Source organism: Salminus brasiliensis, chromosome 20 (genome assembly GCF_030463535.1).
Source record: "Salminus brasiliensis chromosome 20, fSalBra1.hap2, whole genome shotgun sequence".
In the NCBI taxonomy this organism is placed as follows: Eukaryota; Metazoa; Chordata; class Actinopteri; order Characiformes; family Bryconidae; genus Salminus; species Salminus brasiliensis.
Window position 1 is genome coordinate 31015622 of NC_132897.1, and position 18620 is coordinate 31034241.

Genomic DNA, 18620 nt, shown 5'->3' on the forward strand with positions numbered 1-18620 from the left:
ACAGCCTGGACGAAGGGAGGGGATGGAGCGGGAGAGAACGTTGGGGAAGAAAGAGGAGGAGGAGAGGGAGGCAGGGCTGAACCTTGGGCTTCACGGCAGCCACATGATAGCAGAGTCTCTGAGAGAGGCACGTTGTGCGCCGAGGTGGCCGGCTCTTCAGAACCTGTTCCAGAGCCCACAGCTGTGGCAGAAAAGAGCAACAGAATGGACCCGGAGAGTTCAGTGAGGAGTCAGGAATGGACGCCTATTCCGCATCATCAGGAGAACTTTCATGGCCTTGGAATGGACTCGCTTGACAAGGATGAGGACCCTCAACTTAGCAACAAGCACCCTAGCATGGATGCAGTCACTTCCAGGGGGAGAATCAACATGCAATCTGAGCAGGAAGATGTAGACAAGCTTAAGAAACAAGAAGGAAACACCATGAACCTCAAGGCATTCACAGTGACTGAGAATGTCAGTGATGCCAATGCTTCAGATGGAAGTCCTGTGCTGAAGCCTGAGGCATCATCTAGAGCCAGAGAACAGAAGAACAGCATAGCAACACTAAATGCTATTACATCGGCATCATCAAGTTCAGAAACGTCCCTAGGTGGACCTGCTGCTACAGTACTGATCTCTGATCCACGGGTCTCCTCTGCTTTAAAATGCAGCTCAGCCAAATCTGAATCTCAAGAGAACGGAAAGTCTAATGAGACGGCGTCTCCCAGATGTCCTGGAGTAGAGCAAAACATGGAAATACCATCTGTTGCCAGAGGAGATGGATCACCCCTTAGGACAACAGAGGTGTTGACTGCAGAGATACCTGAAATCCTGAACAGTGGAGATTCCTCTCCGAGGGATATCAGCACAGACGAGAGAGAAGCTAAAGTGCACCAGGCCACAGATTGTAACCCCAAGAGTAAACCAGAGCAGACAGTATTAACATTGACAACGGGAAGGAGGAGCATGTCTAACCCTGATGTTTCTGTAACAGCATCCTTGGTCCTTAACAATCACTGTAAAGACCACCAGAAAAAGGACGATCGCCCCTCCGTGCCAGGCACTGATGAAGTGAAGAAAAACAGAGAGGTTTATGCTTCATGTAATACACCACTGGCTGGAGGTGAGAGTGAGGAGAGGGAAGAATCAGAGCCTTTTTCAAAGGGCTTTTCTCGCTCTTTTGATATTAAAGCTTGGAACACGTCTTCATCTCCACAAGGGACGGAGACGGAAGAGGCATCTCCTGCAACCACTGGGTCTGCCAATGAATGCGTGCTTGGCCAAAACAAACCCACATTACAGAACAAAAACGATGAGAATATCATATCCTCCACAAGCAGAACAGACAACAAGCTCTCTCCTAAAACTGGTATCTGGACGCCCGAGACGCTTGCCACAGTTGAGAGTGCCCAGCCAGAGGTGCTGTCAGTCCCTGGCATTGCACATGACACTAAGGCTGTATCCAGCCCCCATTTGGTCTTATGTGCTTTAATGGAAACTAAAGAAGGTCTAATCGACGGCGGAGAAAAGCGAGATCGAGATGTGCTTTCCGCCAAAGATGGGGACAACTTCTCAGGCAGGATGATGTCATTATCCAAAGACTGGAACGAGCCTTCTGGCAAGAACACGGCATCCGAGAGAGATGGAGGCAAGGTATCAGGTGATGTGACGTCAGTGGACAGAAATTTGGACATGCGATCAACCAAAGTCTCGGAGATGGATCGAGACAAGCCCTTGCGTGAGGTGACGTCATCAGAGAGAGACAGAGAGAGCCAGTACGTTGAGAAAAGTCATATTCAACAGGAAACATCTGTGTCCAGTTCTCCCCCTGAGATCACCACAGGTCATGAAAAGGACAGGCCAGAAAAGAAGCCACTGCTTTCACATGTCGAATCAAAGACCAATGTGGCCTTGATCGATTCTTCCCTGCTTGTGAACCCACTAAAGACAAATGACCCAAAACTTGGCCTTCAAGGCCCCATAATTGCATGTGCTGATGCTGGTTTGAAGGAATATGAGACCAAGAATACAACTCTTCTGGATGAGCAAAGTTCCCATCCGTTGGGCAGTATCCAGCACAACGCGGGACAGTGTGAGCTTGCACCACAAGCAACTGGACAAGCTCTTGCTTCCAACCCTGCTGCTCTAAAGTCGAGCCAAACTGATCAAAGTGATGCAACAAGGAATGACCAGGCTCCTTCAGACACGCAAGGTGGCGTCACGGTAAGAGAGAAAGCACAGAGCGCTCCGAAAAGCAGGCCTGTATCTGACCTGATAAAAGAGACCATCCAGCTGCACGAGAAGATGAGGGAGTGGAGCAAGCCAGCAGAGCCCAAAGCTGATGCAGCTTTCGACCCTGCGCAGTCTGTCAAAGTGGCGCAGATGAAGGCTGCGTTTGATCTGCCGAAAAAATCCCCAGATAAACTCCTGGAGAGGAAATCGTCAACACGGAAAGGTAAGATGTGAAGGCTAGTGCCTAGTGCCTAGTCCTGCTCCTGGTGATCTCTCACCCTGGAGTGTAGAGACCAAACACACCTGGCTCTAATATCCGGATGCCTGGGAAGACCTTTGTCACCTGGATCAAGCCTGGTAGATCTCTAGAATGTGGATTAGACACCCCTGTATTAGTGTAACTCTATCATAACTTGGTCACAAACAAGATTGCAGATTTTTTAATCAGTGACACCTGCACTGTGTAGTGGTGTAAGAGTGGTAGCCAGAGTGATTGGTTAACATACCGGATAACACCTTTATTTTCTGACCCTTTTTTCATTTAAACAATGCAAAACAACCAAACAAAAGGGACTTACGTCGATAGCTAGGCAGCTAGCTACCTTGCTGACATCAGCAATCTCTTAACCAATCCTGACTGCTAGCCTAGCGTTTGATTTGCAGGCTGATAAAAAAACAACCAAGCTAGCTTTAGCACAGGGGTGTCGATGGCACAGTTGTTAGCTTTGGCCAGAGTGACTTGGTCAGTGTTGTCTCCTGATTCGAATAAAAGATGTGGACTACATTATGTATGGACAAAAGTTTTAAGACACCATTCACTGTTTCTTCTGATATCTCTACTATTCAGGGAAGGCTTTCTACTAGATTTTGGAGCATAGCTGTGAGGATTTGATTGCTTTCAGAGGCAGGAGCATGAGTTGGATGCTGAGCGGCTTTGTACCACTCTAGCCCACCCCTGGCATTAGGCATGTTGCCAATAGGCCAATTAGGCATGTTGCCAATTTTATTAGGCGTGATACACACAACAATGCAAAAAAAAAAAAAAAAAAACTTTTTGAACGCCTGGTTCCATTCACCACCACTTTGAGTAGTTCTGCCTCTGTAAATTTCTCTCGAACGGAGCATCCCTCATCCAAAAACTTTTGACGACTTGGTTTTCGTTTGAACCATCTCCTTCAGGAGAAATGTAAAAACCTCAGTGGAATTCCTCTTTAAGGCTGGTGTGAGAAGCCCCCCTCCTTGTTTAATTCCGATCAGGGCCTCTGAGGCTGCAGATCTGGGATCGGTTATAAGCCATCCACTGTCCATAAATCTGAATTATTAGGACAGAAACAGAAGCAGAAGCGCTCTGAGTAAATCTGGTATGCACTCTCTGAACCCCTTCACCTCGGAAACGGCATTATAGTGCCATCTTGTGGAAAAGGTGTCTGTACTTTTCCAAAAAAAAGCAAAAAAAAAAAAAAAAGCAGTGAATCTACAATATAGTGAAGGATATTTTTTCATTTATTTATTTTTTGTGTATGATGTTTTTTGTTTACTTTAAAATCTCGCTTGGAATAAAAAAAAGACTTAAAAATATATTTGTATGCTTTACTTAACCAGGAATAACTGAGGGACCCTTAAATCACAGCATCTTATTAGCTTGCTGGCTAAATCCGTGGCTATTCTTTTAAGGCTGTTTACGAGTCTGTCTTTGTTTACCTGTTTACACGCTGACATGGGCGGAGCTGTTAGCAGCGCGCCTCTTCATTGGTCGATTCGGCTGCCACTGAACGGTGGGGATTTCCAAATATGGTTCGAAAAGGCGGAGAGGGGCGTGTCCTCCGGTGCCGGTGCCAGAAGGGCTGGGAAGGCGAGTCCACCGCGCTGAGGGCAGCGAACATTCAAAGCCGCTGTGGGGCCGTTGGATATTAAAAAGCAGCAGTAGTTACGCGTTAAATCTCACACAGTTACCGCTGGTCGAGGGATTGCTCCTGCTCTAGCTGAGAAGGTAAGACCTGTTCAAGTGTCAGGCTAGCTACTGTTTTGTCGTTATGGGAAATGTTTCGTGTCCATAATTCGTTCCAACTTCGCTCCGTTTTAAACGCTGCTGTGGGGAGGAACGTTAGCCAGCCAGCTAGCTAGCTCGTTGATGTTCGCTAGCTAGCTAGCTAGTTGTAAGCTCGCCCAAAACTGCAAACTTAGCCAGGCACTTTCTCTCCGGTTTCAACAGGACTGGTGTGTTTTTCCCTCCATTAAAGCGTCCTCGTATGCGAATGAATCTTTAACACACGCCAGTTTTCAACCGAGCTGAGTTTGAGGCGAGCGGAGGAAGCGCTGAATGGGGTCGTTTCTGAGGGAGACAAAGTTGTCCGTCCGGGCTAACACAGCCACAGCTGGGTCAGCAGTGACTTTCGAGCGAAAATGATGGGGACCGGGACTTTCTGAGGACTGAGGGTTTGCTGTGCGAGTCGTTTTAACAGACCTGACCATGTATTCGTTTAAACGTTTAAACAGAATTGACCAAAAAAAGTCGCACCTGAAACCTCGAGCTCACTGTGCAGTCCGTTAGCTTTAGCATTCATTCCCAGGCCAGTGTTGAACAGCTGGATTAATGGGTTGTTTGGTCTTCTAGCTAAAACGTAGGTTAGGAAGGTTCGCTAGCAAGTGCTATCTACATTTGTGATAGTGGACAGGTATAGCTAGCTAGCCAAGGTAGGCACGGTGTTTCGAGAAGACCATTTAGTAAGCAGTAGTACTTTGCCTCTTCCTCTTATGCAACTGAACATGAAGTGACATGCACTCGTTTTTCCAGTCGGTGTGGTTAGGGGCGGTGGAGCAGCTGCTATTCCTGCGTTTTGCTCTGTTCGAGAGACATTGGGCAGAAGTTCCTGCTCCTGTTGTCTTATTTGAATGGTCGTCGACTCGGATATATAGCTAGATAGCTACCTAGCTACAGCTGTGTGCTCCTGTAAGACTTAACTTGTTTAGGATAACCCGATTCACCAGATCTCTGAAGGCAGTAAGGGAGCACAGTTGTCGGTGAGTTCCTGTCGTGAAACCAGAGTGATCTGATGTTGTGAAAATAGCCTTAAAGTTAAGCAAACCGCGGCTGCTTCCTCCTTTTCGCTGGTCACGAATGAATGGGGGACCGATTAATGTAGGGTGATAATGGGGCATTGCTTAGTAGGCTGCTGGAGAGGGAGGGGGAGGGAGGAAAGAGAAAGGGAGATGAATGAGTGCTTTCGTCCGAGTAGTTGGATCCTGGCTGTCTTGATTTTTTGCCTGATCTGGTAGCCATGTGGACCCACGTGCTGAATCAGGACTACAGCTCAGCCGATATGCTATAACTGGAATGGCCAGGAGCACCAAAGGCTTCTTAATCTGACCCTGTGCACACTGCTGATTGTGCTGTATGGCCTGCACTGTTACTGCAGAGTACAGTAAGGATGGCCATGCACACCTTTAATACTGTAAGAATGCTGTTTGCATACCTTTTCTCCTAAAGCAGAATGTTTAGATTACTAAACTACTGCGGTAAAATGTTTTTGCATTTCCAGGCGACGATGTGCTCCCATCAGCCATTAAGACCATTCACTGTTAAGTGAATAGCATTTGATTATATACATGATGTGCAGAAATTGAACTGTCAGTTATTGAAGTTGAAGATGTGTTGTTGACCGTTGTTGTTATTTTATGGGATTCAGAAGTTTCACAGTTTTGACTGTGTTTATTGCCTGGACTGTTTGATCGCTGCACTTACTTCATCAGGGAGTTCCTGTGCAGGCAACTACGTGCCATGACTCTAGAGGTGTGTGCGTGTCTTAAAACGCTCAGTCTTTCTTGCTGGTGTGGTTGAAACTGAGGGGTCACAGTGTGTGGTTGCGAAGATCATGAAACATGGCAGTTTCTGTGGCTGCCCACATGTCTGCCACATCCTTATGTTGCTTTTTAGTTTCCTTGACTGACGACTCACCAGCTTCCTGGGCTGTAGGCTGCTAAATGTGTCTCTGAAAGAAAAAAACCCAACAAAGTTGGCAGTTGACTTGATGATATTTTGAAAAGGAGATTGACCAAATAAACTAACAAGTGTCAAAAGAGACAAATGGGCTGTCCAAGTCAAGCTGACGTCTGAATATCTTTATTCTGTTAATTGCTATGGATTGGGCTTGCTGACTGTGTGCTACCTCCCATGTTGCTTCCAGGGCCTGTCTGTAGCTAATAAAGAAGGCAATCTATGACTTATGATAAAATGTGGTGAAAGATTTCATTCACAAGCCTGAAGAAGACCAGCTACTTTGCCTTTGGCTGTGGCCGAATTGATTTGTGTTTGAGTTTGCATTGCAGGCCTTTGTTTAAATTCCTGAAGCCCTACTGGCCAGTGATTCTGCTAGCGTCCAATAGCAGCCTATGTGACATTGAGCCGAGTCTTGATATGGTTATGTTGGGGCTGGGTGTCGGCACACATCAGTGTAGGTCACTGATCGCGTGGGTGTGGTTGCACTTACAATCATCTCTCACGACTCGCATGTCTTGTTTGTACTTGGCGGGAAATGGGTCAGGGTGCTGGTTAAAATTAGGCAAAGGATGCAGAGAGGTGGCCTCAAGGCTGGAAAGGATGCAGTTTAGGAAGTGTGTGAGGTAGAGACTGAATAGTAATCTTTTAGAGTATTCTTGTTGCCACAACTGTTGCAAAATAAGCGTTTGGCATTTGAAAGTCAGGAAAGTAATTACAAAGGAATTTGATTTCTACTTTCACTTTGAGTTTTGAATCTATTTGAGTTTCTGAGTTTTCCAACTTTTTGATTTCGTGGTAACAGACCAGATGATGTTTATTGGCTTGCATGTGTTCCTTTCTTGTTTTATGGCTAATTTTTTGGCACCATCACGGTTATTGTAAATTATAGTCCATACTATCAATATAACTTTCATAATACTCTACCAGCCCCACCTAGTTCTTTCAAATGCCATACTTTAAAAGAATAACAGTAATTTGGATAATATGACAGAAGGCTAGTCTGACCAGTTAGCATGATGTCATTGGTGGTTATCCTTCAGTCATTAGAATTGAATTAAACATGTAAGTCACTCTTTGTGTAGATTCTGTGACACTTTGGAAAAGTGGGAGTTCCAAGATGTAAATATGTTTGAAATCTCAAGCACACTCTAAACTGGTTGATCTGCCTCCTATATGCTTGGCTCATTTCATCTTTATGCTGCGCCCTGTTCTGTCAACCTTGCTGTCTTTTCCTCATGCATGCCTGGAGCGAGCCCTTCTGATTAAAAATTAATCCCATTTTACTGTGATTAGCGTGATGGGGGAGTGGTGGCGTGATTAAAAAGGGCTGCTGACGTTCTGTCTCATTGCAGCTTGCTTTTGTTTGAATTGGCTCTAAAGAGGCAGTCAATGAGCTAGTACAGTCAAGCCTTGCTATTTTGGTGTATGAAAGCATTTTTCATAAAAATACACTGATAATACAGATATCCATATTGGGTTCATACTGGCACTGTGACCAGTTACTGCTAATAATACTGTTATGTTCCAGAGAACAGAGTTACATCCAGCAGTTTTTGAGAGTTGAGTGAAAAAGTTGTATTATTGAGTTTGTTAGTCTATCAGAGAACTCTTGATATGGCTGGGGTGTGGATATGGTCTGTGCTAGTGTGCTACGGATTCTTTTGCTTTAATTAGTATTTTTTTTATTATAGATTTATATCATTTTTACAAAGCAGTTTAATTGTCGGCAGATAAAATAAATCTATAGTGGAAACACAGATGGAAGTACCATGCCCCTTTTCTGGTTCTTGTTCATTGTTCTACATCCAGGGAATGCACACACATAATGTCTGTATGGCCAGTTGGACAAACAAACAAGTAACGGACACAGAGACAGAGCAATGGATGATGTAGCATGCTAGAAAAGCGTTTGCACACTACTGACCTGCAGAGCACTTAAGGAATACATACTTTTGTTCATACTGTGTGAGTGGAATGAGCCATGTGATTGGTGAGGATAAAGCTTTACCCAAGATTAGTCTGAAGCAGGGAAATGCAGGAGATATTATTTACTGGATGTAAAAAGAATACCTTTCCTATGCATTTTGTGTTTGCCACAAGAATATTAACCTTGAAAAACCTTGAAATGTCTTGTTGGGCTGTAAAGTGATTTTATTTAAGTAAAAAAAAATGTTTTATCAGTAGGCTAAAGTGCCTATATATGTTTACAGGAATGTAATAAAATATGTAGATGGGATGGTCTATAACCACTGAGTAGTTGAAGTTCTTTGTGTTGGTACTTAATATAAGCCTCTGTTAATACTGCAAGTATTAACAGATGCTTGGATTTAAATCAAAAAGGAAAAACTGGTATTACTTAAAAATAAATCCTTTTTCAGGTAAAGTGTACATTCATTATAAAGCTCAGGAATGAGGTGTTCAAAATCCGTTAGTACACTCTTGAGATAACTTTCTCAATCTGTTTTGGAAAGCCAGTGTAGGTTACTTTATATGGGAATAATGTGACTCCTGGGTGTATTTTACCTTAAGACTGACATTTCAGATTACAAACAAAACATGTGAAACAGTACAGCTCTGCCAATCAGCTGCATTCTGTCATATCCCAATGGGAATTTCACGAGAAGGCATGCCAGGAACATGCACCTTATCTCGCTCCTGAGAAAGGCAGTGTTTTCGCTGGAATTCCAAAGGTTTTCTCTCTGCGCTCTCGAAGGAAAGGGGTTTAGGTGACGTAATTGTCTTTGTATTCCCAGTTTCAAACAGTGCTTTGAACAGTTGATTGAGCTGTTTGAGACGATTGAGACTAATGCTACAAGCAAGTAGCATTAATTGACATTTTATGCACCTTGTGTAAAATTGCCTTTTTGTAATACTGTATTCCATATATTATGCTGTATTCTAAAGCATGAACATTGCAATAAAAAATATTGGGTTGGTTGATTTGTAAGTTTTAGAGACTGTAGCACAGTATAGAATAATTAGTGCTGGTTCCTCATGCACTGGGAAGCAGTAATCATCACCAGTCACATAAAAGAATGAGCAATTCTTCAGGAATAGAAAGCAGAATGTAAAGACTCTTTGCCAAACTGATGTGCAACAGAGAACACTGATGTGGCAAACTCACTGCTAAAGATGGCAGAATAACTTGTAGAGATGTAGAGTATTGTCATTTTGACTTACCTACTTTGCCTTTCCGTATAAGTGGGGTGTTAGCAACCACTTAATGCAACTGGAAACCTAAGACACTTGAAATTGACATGCAGTATATTAGTGGAGCTAATGCTGTTCCGTCATCTGTGGTTACAAAATGTCGATGGCTGTTGAGAATGTGCAAACCATCTTAAATGACTGGTGTCTGATCTGATTGCAAAGAAAACAAAACCAACCCCACTCCAGAAGATTTAGTTTTGTGAATATTCTAAATTTCAGGAAGCATGCAATTTTTGTTTTCAAATTGCTGACAGCTCACCCTTGTTTAGGAGTGCAATACATTACGTATACGTGTATGGTTAATAAGAAGTACTCCTAATTGTAAGATTAGCAATTTAGATCTGACTGCACTGTTTGAGAGACAAAAAGGGATGCACTAACATGGGCAATCTGGGCCCCATAACTACTGATTTTTATTTACATACGAGATTAGAGATACATCAAAATGGGAACTGTGGGACAACACTGATGTCTGATCATTAAGAATGTCCTTCTCTGTCCTTGTCTAATTTTTGCACTGTATCTATATCTTTGTATTACATAGAAATGTAACATTTATTTTGAGTTTACAGGTGGCTGTTTACAGGTTTTTTTTTTTTTGTGTGTTTTTTTTTCTTTCATTTTTCCAGTTATAAGTTGACATAGTAGCAGCATCCCCTTTGGTTTCCTTGCTGAAACAGTCCAGCACCTCTACTCCGAGAAGCTTCATGAGTACGAGCCCAGCAGTTCTCAAGCTGTGTATGGATTTCATAGTAGTTGAAGTACTAGGGCACGAGTGCAGGGGAAACATGGTAATTGGGATGCTTGAACATAACCATGTATGGTGTTAAAAGTGCCAGAGTCAAGAGTGAAATTAAAGAAGACATTCTGGCTTTCCGTGAACGTGTGCTTCTCTCTCTTATTCTTTTTCCTCCCTCTCTCCTCCTTGCTTACACTCTGTCTCAGACTGAGTTATGTCAGAGCAGAACAATGTGCCTGGGTTTTATAGCACTCCTGAAAAAATCTCAACACGTGGAGACCAGCGATATCTTCAGTCATAAGTTTTGAGCACAGTTCCAGAGAACACCACTAAGCTAATAACATAAATAACATATAGCATGAATGTTTTAATGTAGATAAACAGGTCCAGTTTTCTTGCATTCCTGTAATTAGACCAATTGGACCACTATTTATTTATTTTAAATTAATAATTAACAATTTTATTTGATTGCATGGTACCAGGTCATTTTCTACCTTTTTAAATGGCAGTGAGCACAGTTTAACCATTCTTAACCATTCTTAAACATTTTTGTCTATTTGTCTAAGATTATTTTTATTCAAAGATTTTCCTGCCATGTAAATTTAATACATGTATTTCTGTATCTGCATATTTGTTTTAATTTATCATTGAGTTTCTACTTTATGGTCACAGATAAATTATGAATGTTTCGTACAGCCTCTTTTTGCTAGTTATATATTTCATGTTACACATTCACAGTTAATCCTGTTAACCCTGTCAATGGAGTAAATGGTACCATTTGCAGTCCATTTGGGGGTCATTTTAGGTTCTTAGCCAGAAGGTGTTGGAAGCAAAGTTTAGATGTTCATTAGCAGAGATGTGTAGGTTTGCATGTTTACAGTCAGACACTTCCCAGATGACTTCCTGAAATGTCTATGTTGCCCTCTTTTTTTTTTTTTTTTTTTTAAGTAGTTTTAAAGCTAGCTGTAATCCTCCATCCACATGTACTATGAACACTTCTGCTATTCTGCCTCCCCATAGACCTGCAGGTCAGTGATGCTACAGGGCTTACAAAGCGTCCATTGTGCACCGCTGAATTCAGGAACTGAGGAGATTGCCACGCATAATGGTTGTGGAGGCGGCAACAGTCTCTGATTCATTGCCCAGGGAAGAGAAAGTTGGCCTAAGTAAAAAGCATGCAGTCCAGCATGCAACTTAGATCTTTCTTTTGACGATGACGATGATGATGACGCGGAAGGTTAAACTGAGGTCTTCTTTGCTTCCATGAGGTGCAGTTGAAGACCCAGTGATTCCAAGATTTCGCCCTTCCCATCTACTTTCCGTAAGGGATTGTGTTTGCTTTTAGGGACCTCTCTAAGACCAGTGTTTTACTTCTTAATTTTAAAAAGTTGAGAGGTCTGTATTAAGTGCTCTGGGTGCAAAAAAGAATCAGAATGTGGACTGGCTAAGAATAGTCAGGTTCAGGAAAGGGATTGATAATGAAAATTCCTTGTGGCAGGAAGTCTCAAGTGGCGCTACTTAATGTTGTTGTGGCTATAGCACACCTGATTCAACTTGTCAGCTAATTAGCAGACACTTCTGTGCAGTGGCATTTCAGTTCTGGAAGTATACACCCCTCCCATATAGTTTTGTGTCGGGCATTTGTACTGCACAGCATGGCAGCTAATGCTGTCATTGGAGTGGGAGGGATGGGATCCTCAGCAAGCCATGACCAAATCCACACTAAGCTGTCAAAATCTGTCACTGTCAAACTAAACAATATGGTGGCCTGGTTTTGTTTTAGAGGCCAGTCAGCTTTCATTCACATAGAGCACTGTCCAAAGTGAATATTGTGTTGACGGAGTTGTCCAGTGATGGTCTTGTTAAACCTCCTTAAACCTGAGCTGCTACAGTGAAAGCACATTTACTCAAGTTTAAACTTTTAAACAGACTGGTACTATTGCTGTTTTTGTTTTGTTTTTCTTTCTCTTTTTTAGTGGACATTATACTGTAGTCACTTTCTTCAGGAAATTTCCTTTGCAGTTTGCAATCTGTCACCTTGGAATCTGATGCTTTCTGACAGAGGACAGGGCTGCAGAGAGTAAATGGAAATGTGCAAGAATTACACCCATGTTGTGTCAGATGTGGTCTTCTCCCCAGTGGTTGTACTGTCTTTTTGACCTAATTTTTGTGGCCCACACGTGTGTTCCCAACATGCCCAGAAGACCATGTGATTTCTTTCTCTTTCTGGGTCATGCGTGCCTTCTTGCCTGGCGGCTCGTCTGGATGGCAAACTTGTCTGGGTGGTGCTGCTCTTCCCCCATGCATCTCCCTTTAAGACCCTCCTGTCTTAATGTGAGCCGACAGCCAAGTAGGCACTGAAAACACGGGAATGAAATGAAGACAGTGCAGCCCCAATTGTACTTGGGGGTGTTTTGTGTGGCCCCGTTTGGGTCAAATCAGGCATCTGCTTGTTGTTTGCTTGGATTCTAGGCCAGATTGACTTGTTTGTGTAATAGATTTTGTAGGTTGATGGCACCTGCTTTTTTTATTTGTGAATTTATTCTACCCATGCAGACTTAATCTGCTTCTTGCTGTTGTTGCTGATGTGTTTTTTTAAAGATCTTTAGCAGCTGGGGTATTTAAATGTAACCCCATTGTTTCTTTTGAATATTTCCTTGTAAAACCATTTTGGATGCAACCTGGAATTTCATGCTCTGTTGTCCAGGCCTTCCTTACTCAAAGCTTTCTGTATGCTACCTTTTGTGTACTGAGAGCTTTATAGGAAACCGGACGCTTGTAAACCTTGCCTGATTTGGAGATGAGGCTCCACTAACTGACTTAATGGAAGCAGAAGCTCTTTTTGATGTATTAATGTTTAGGTGTGTGTGTGTGTATGTATATATATATATATATATATATATATATATATATATATATATATATATATATATATATATATATATATATATATATATTTATTTCTTTGCTTTCAGAACATTGATGTCAGAATTCTGAAGTTATGGCAGTAGTTGATTTCTGGTATGGAAGCTCTGCTGAAGGTCACCACCATTAGCTGACGAAAGGCCCAGAGTGAGAGAATAGTGGCTTGTGGCTAAATTGCTGCGGTTGATGTTGAGAGTTTTAAAAAGAGCTTTGTGTTTGTCACCTCTATCTAGTCAAATAATTCCAATGAGATCAGATGACCACGGTCATGTCTTTCTGTACATAGCACAGTTCTTACACAGTCCATTCATTTCTGCGGCTCCACTAAGCAGTGATTAGATGAGCGCTCCGTCACCCGTCTGGGAATTGATATTGTGTAGCTTGGCGCTGAATTTGCGCAGTTGTTCTTTTTATGTTGCAGCTCTGGAGAGTCTCCATTGTTGCCTTTTTACAGGACATTTTTATACCCTTCAGCATCTCTCTACACACAGTTCCTCAGTGTATGCAGCAGCCACAATGCATGGCCTTGTAACCTCAGATTATGGCAGGATTATGTGGTTGAACTGCAGTGCAAGATTTAATTTCGAAGCCTGCAGTTGTGTAAGTGACTTGGTTGTTGCTTGCTTGTTTCACAGAAGTGTCGGTGATGTCTTTTGTCTGGTGAGTGCTAAGTCTGATATCCTCACTCATTGCTGCTGTTCTGCTGGTCCTCACCGCACCTTTTGTTGAGAAATAGGAATAGCCTTTAATCAGAACGGTGGTAGAAATGTGTACATGTATTCTGCATATGATTTGATGACTTTTCCACACACACACACACACACACACACACACCGAAAAGGAAGTTCAGTAGGTGTTATTTCCTTGCAGGTTTCTTGTTTTGAATGTCCTGGTCTGCGTTCCTCCCACACATCCCCCTTTTCTAAAACTTCCACTAATAGACCAACCACACCAACGTACTTTCAGAGACTGGCTGTTTAAAGCCAGCAGTGTCTCCTCAGAGCATTTTGTACATAAAAGGTCAGATCTGACCTGCCGCTTGGACCAATTTTTCGCAAGTAATGCCTGCTGGGCTATTTGGTGGACGTTGCTAGGCAGCATGAGAGTGTTGGTAAACACTGGCTGGAGCACTGCATGTCTCTTGGCATGGAGGTTCTGCTCCATGTCTCTAACATCAGGCTTCAGTGAGTCACCCACTGCCAGCAGCCAGCCACTGTGCAGTCTCTGTATGCGCTGACCTACAGTCTGGCCTGACCTGAATGGAGTCTGCACATCTGCCCTGAACTGTGGGCGAACCACTCCTCTATTAGAGAGCGTATGTATGTGTCTTTCTCGCGATCTCTCACTCGCACACAAACGCACAGTTTCCCCACCTTAATTGACGTATGTCTGCCAGGAATGCTACACTGGTGACCCTGTGCTGACCCTGTATGCAGCAGATCCAGACAAGCAACATCGTTTTTTTTTTTGTTGTTTTTTTGCGGGGTCAGCAGGGTGTGTGCGTGAAACACAAGGTTTACAAAGTAGCTCAGTCTCAGTCCTGAAGTAGCTTCCACACCCCTTTACTTCTGTGGAGCAGAGTCCATATGACATGTCGACTATGTAGTGTGGATGAAGCTGCTTTTGAACAAGCAAGGAAATGGAACATCCTCACAAGCACACATCCCAAATTTGCAAGGTACTGTGGTGAATGTTGGCTGGAATCTGCACCTTCTTGCTTTTGAATTCCTTTGTTTCATTGTCCAAGGTCAGTTCACTTCCAGTGCTTCAACATCCCTGCATACCCTGCTGTTGCAAGTTGTTTTCGTAAAGTAGGTTCTTTAAAAAACCCACAGGATAAGCAGATAAATTAGCCAGCGCTGTGCTTAGTAGACTGAAAATGGTTCAGGTGACCACCTTCCTGGCTTAGGCTTATTTTACTCCTGTAAATGGGTTTGTTATTGACAGTAGGGAGTTTCTGTAGTGTTGAAACATAGTATGAGTTACATAATTTGGCTTCAACTGTGCAATGAGAAGGTAAGGGTGGTGTTTCAGTATGCCTACATTTAGGCCTACTAAGGCAATACACAAATCATCAGCAAGATTTCCTCACTTTTGTAAATGTGAGAGTTTAATGTTGAATAAAAATGTATTAGATCCTGTTCGGAGAGGAATTAAATTTGCGCAGATTTCTGAGGTTCTCATTCTCAGGTGTTCTGATGTGATATTTATTTCCCGATTGGACATCGACTGGAGCACATTCCTTATTTAACAGGTTACAGAAAAAAGTATGTTCCATTGCCCTATGTATCCCCACATACCTCCTTATTCCTGGTGAAAATTAGACACCCTCATAGATTTCCTCCCTTCAGGGATCTCTTGTTAGATGTCTAAAATATGCAAGCTTAGCCAAGAACCCAGGCAGTCCCCTTGCTTGTAGCCATCATTAACTTGGCGGGCACGTGGTGCTGTGAGGCTTTGCCACCAGCCACTTGCTTTAATTGAACACTTTCGAGGTGTCCACGGAGAGGGCCCCCTCAATTAGGCACTTCACTAACTCTGATGCTGCCAAATAGATATTTATCTCCACATGCTTTTTGCTTGCCCTTTATTTAACACTGATGTCATGCCTGTAATGTCATAATTTAGATTCATGAAATATTAAGCAATAGTCCTCACATTCGGAGGCCTGGAAACCTTAGCCGCTTGACATGTTGAAACACAAGTATCGCTTGTACTCCTTGTACGACTTTGATCCACCATTATCTTCTCTTTGAACAATGTGTGCAGTCCACCACCGCTTTTATCATCCTGTCGTAATAGAAAAGAAGAATTTTACAAAGGTTTGCTGTAACACCTGCTCTGTGTTACCATGAATCATGACTTCAGAGTAGCCAGATTGCTGCAGGCTATTTCAGGAAGAAATTCACTTGGGGAGGTTTAAAAGCACAAGCCTGAGCGATGTCTCTCTGAATTTCCTCGCATGGGTGCAGCGGTAACCGGGGGATATTTGACACAAACTTTTGACGATGGAAACCTGAGATTGACAGGTGCTGAATTGCTGCTGTTCTGTACATCCTTTATTTTCACAACAGACCTTCTGTGAAGAATCATTCTCTCTGCTTATGTGAATCTTTCAGTTCTTGTTGAAAAGGTTCCCCACATGCATCATTTTTCTTTTGAATTGATCCTCTCAAGCATAGAAGAAATGAGTTGAATTTAGGAAAAAGGCTCAAAATTAGGATACTGTTTTTGTTTTCTTGGAGTGTGTGGAACCAGACCTTTTTGAGACTTGAGCCACTGTTTTTGTGCCTTTTTAGCACAAGAGAAGTCTTACAGTAGAAACGTTGTGGTCGGCTCTGCATAATGCCCAGGGAAGCATGCAAGGAAGAGTTACAATAAAGCCCCTACAGTGCACTAGGTTTATATTTGTTGTTCTTTAATAGAGCAGTAATCTTTGTGGAGCCCAGATTGCCTTTCTTTTAGGCCATAGAATGACGTAGTCATGGTTAATTAAAAATATGCCTTCTCCAGTTGTGATGCTTGGTGGACTGAAGGTGAAAAGGTCCCAATTTTTTATTTATTTATTTTTTTCCAAGTTGGCTGGCAAAATGTATAAAGCCTTTTAAAACTTTTACCAGGAAGGGATTTCTGTGTGAATGTGAGATGGAATCCCAAAAAAGCTGACCTGGCAGTTTGCCCGCAAAAGACCATATACAGTTCCCTGGTAGTTGTTAAGAGGGCTCTTGTCAAATACAGTGCAGTCTAGATTACCTTAGTCAAAGTGTAATGATTCAGTGACCATTTAGATTATCAGTGTATTTTGTATGCGATTATAGAGAGAAGCGGCAGAAATGTCCTGTACTTGCGTAGGGCATGGAAGTTCCCCCAAAAAGAAACGCTGAACCACAGTTTCTATCAAAGACAAGCAATTGAATAAAGTCATTCCTAAAAGAAATGTGTAGACCTCCTGCCTGCCTTCCGAGCATTTGAATGGTCGCTTGCTTTTAGGTATATGTCAGCAGAGCCTTGATGTCAGTAAGTAATGTAGGCACATAGGCTTTTCTTAAAGTATCAAAGTCAGATGGGAGCAGCAGCTTTGCATGTGACCACATGTGAGGGGTTATCAGGAGACAAAGTCCGCATTATCTGCTTGAGTCACACTAGTCACCACACCCGCCAGCAGGAACCACTTCCTGAAACGCTCCCCTTTCCTTTCAGCAGTGGAGCCCCCTTAGGGTCCATTTGCTTATCTACACTTGGGGACCACGTAGTGTTGACCACAGTGAAGTCATTTGAAGTTTACTTCAGACTTAAATTGATTGTTGCCATCCATCATAAGCAGCAGGAACATGGGTTGAGTGACTAAAGGAGTCAAATATGGTTATTTAGAGTGTAATGACTAGCCTTGTTTGCATTTTTGGAAACAAATCCAATGGACTGTTGAAAGTTTTAAAAACTTTAGAATTTATTTGGCCCAGTCTAATAACTAACCTGTTTTTGCAAAGGCTTGTTGGTTGGCCCCTGCTGTTGCACGTAATTATGGGTGGCGATTGTTGAATTGCACCATGTCAAAGACAAGACTTGCCACTTTTTCCTCACATACTTTATAGAGCTTTAAGCAGGACCTGCCAAAATGTTGTTCTGGTTGGCTGTTGTTTACATTGAGAGGTGTTAAATTATTCTCCACCTCAGTTGTACCTCAGATTTGTTTTAGAAGTAAAGAAAGATGGATGAGAAAAAAGACATTTGCTGAAGTTTATATAGACATGGCTGTTTAGTTTTGTAGGGTGTAATATGCCCGAAAGAGGGTTTATTTTCTGTAGCTTTCCACATTTTGATTTCATGACTCCACCTGGCACAGGCACTGCCAAATTGAGCTTGTCTCACTGTGTACTACACAGCTGCTCCCTTTGAAATGGATTTCGTCATTGTGTGCTGTGCAGGACTGTTTACTTTGACCTATGCAACAAAAAATGAAGACTAGGATTGCCGGATGGTCAACATGTTAAACTCCCTTGTTGCCTAATCACTGCCATGACTGTACCTGTATGTACCTGCGTTCACATCTCAAGCTTTACTAAAAGGGTGTCGTCTTAATCTGCATTTTAAAAAAAATAAAATGTTTTGAGAGATTTGAACCTCACTTGACTGGGGCAGACATGGCAAGACTTCAGCTAATGTTAGGTTTCCATAAGACTGAATACAAATATAATCACTGCTGTGCTCCCAATGTCTTTTTGTGAATTTCTCTGTACTGTTCTCCATAGAGGGCCCTTAGCTCATTTTTAGTCAGTTTCTCAGACCCATATTAAGGCTATTGGTATAAGACTAGGGTTATTCTTGTCTAGGAAACCGGCCCTTTAAGAAATAGCTTGGTGAGAATTTAAAAGAACATGAATCCGAATCGTTCAGCCCTTTAGTCCTGTTTGACACGGCATGTGCGTCTTTATTTTAGAATAGGAGATGTTCGTCTCACGTGCAAAGGTCCCTGGATCTCTAAATATGCGCTTAAATATTAATAATTGTTTTTTGTTTGTTTAGTAAAACACCATT

The 18620-nt window shown here is 42.6% G+C and overlaps 1 protein-coding gene across 1 annotated transcript in view; it reads left to right on the forward strand.

Moving 5' to 3' along the window:
• Positions 1–4073: 4073 nt before the first annotated feature.
• Positions 4074–18620, forward strand: part of coro1ca (coronin, actin binding protein, 1Ca) — a 39519-nt gene continuing 24972 nt past the window's right edge. Inside the window, exon 1 of the mRNA XM_072664491.1 lies at positions 4074–4204. The gene's annotated coding sequence lies outside the window, so the exon portion shown is untranslated. The remainder of the gene's footprint in view (positions 4205–18620) is intronic.